The sequence below is a fragment of the Triticum urartu genome, unplaced genomic scaffold (genome assembly GCF_056163025.1).
Source record: "Triticum urartu cultivar PI428250 unplaced genomic scaffold, HENAU_Tu73 scaffold474, whole genome shotgun sequence".
Lineage (NCBI taxonomy): Eukaryota > Viridiplantae > Streptophyta > Magnoliopsida > Poales > Poaceae > Triticum > Triticum urartu.
In genome coordinates this window covers 25,556-27,500 of record NW_028260657.1, presented here as the reverse complement: position 1 = coordinate 27,500, position 1,945 = coordinate 25,556, and positions in this window count along the sequence as shown.

Sequence of the window (1,945 nt, the reverse complement as noted above, 5' to 3'; positions counted from 1 at the left end):
AAGACCAAAGATCTTGCGCGGCAGGTCCGCCAGAAAAACTCAAAAGAGAAAGAAGTCTCGTTAATCTCTTCATGCTCGTTCCAAGTTCGAAGTACCTTTTGGCCAAAGAAAAACCCGCTTCCTGACACGATTGCCTCTTTATCTTTATATAGATAGATTCTATGGGGTTATTACTTAGTAAGTCTATTTTGTACAAGAGCCCCTCCTATCTGATAGAAAAGGGTCCCATGATCCCGAGCCGATCTTACCTTGGCTCGCAAACCCCAAGTTTGTCTATGAAGAGCTAATCTAATTGTATTTTTTTCTAGAATGGATTTCTTATGTGGAATACTAATGGATAGGGCTTCGTTGCTAAGTGCTACAAGATCTAGTGCACTGGAACTCGTGGTTATGGACCCGAATCCTTTAGTATGGAACATTGTCTTTTCCAAGTAAAAACCCCTAGTATATGAAAGAATGAAAAGGTGCTTTCGTTCTTGTGGAATAAGAAGCCCTCGTACCTTAATGAAAGGAAAATCGTAATTTTTCGTTAGGTATTTGACCAAATAGGATCGTCCAGTTCCTACAGAACCTATCACTAAAATACCCGATAGGGCTAAGCGGAACGAAAAGGGTTTTCCATGAGATGGTAAATGAAAACGATTAGTCCCACACGAGGTTTGGGAATAAGTGATTGTCTGATAATGAGCAAGGAATATACGTCTTTCTGCTAAAGAGGATCTATTAAACTCATAATTCATTAGATCCTTGTTATCAATGCCAACTAGGTATCATAAGTAAATGGATCCCGGTTGTTCAATCCTTTGATAACCAAGGTCATTCTTTGCTAAAGAGAAATGATCACTATGAGTCAGACTCAATAGAATTGGATCCATTCCAAATAGCGAGAATTAGGATTCTTGATCCCTCTCAATCTCTCTTTCAATTCGAGGATCCAGAGAGGTGTTTTCATAGTCATCTCCGAATATTTGCCATCTCGGAATATTTTCGATTTCATTTTTCTATGATATGTCTTTCTATATGAAAATTGGTTATTTACGATGTACGATGATCCCTGTTAAGCATCCATGGCTGAATGGTTAAAGCGCCCAACTCATAATTGGTAAATTTGCGGGTTCAATTCCTGCTGGATGCACACGAACGGGAACATTCCATAAGTCTATTGGAACTGGCTCTCTATCCATGGAATCTCATCCATCATCCATACATAACGAATTGGTATGGTATATTCATACCATAACATAAGAACAATAAGAACTCGAATTCTTATCGATACTGGAACTCAGAGCATAGGAGGGAAAGTCGATTTATGGATGGAATCAAATACGCAGTATTTACAGAAAAAAGTCTTCGTTTATTGGGAAAGAATCAATATACTTTTAATGTCGAATCGGGATTCACTAAGACAGAAATAAAGCATTGGGTCGAACTCTTCTTTGGTGTTAAGGTGGTAGCTGTGAATAGCCATCGACTACCTGGAAAAGGTAGAAGAATAGGACCTATTCTGGGCCATACAATGCATTACAGACGTATGATCATTACCCTTCAACCGGGTTATTCTATTCCACTTCTAGATAGAGAAAAAAACTAAAGGAGAATACTTAATAATACGGCGAAACATTTATACAAAACACCTATCCCGAGCACACGCAAGGGAACCGTAGACAGGCAAGTGAAATCCAATCCACGAAATAATTTGATCCATGGACGGCACCGTTGTGGTAAAGGTCGTAATTCCAGAGGAATCATTACCGCAAGGCATAGAGGGGGAGGTCATAAGCGCCTATACCGTAAAATAGATTTTCGACGGAATCAAAAAGACATATCTGGTAGAATCGTAACCATAGAATACGACCCTAATCGAAATGCATACATTTGTCTCATACACTATGGGGATGGTGAGAAGAGATATATTTTACATCCCAGAGGGGCTATAATTGGAGAT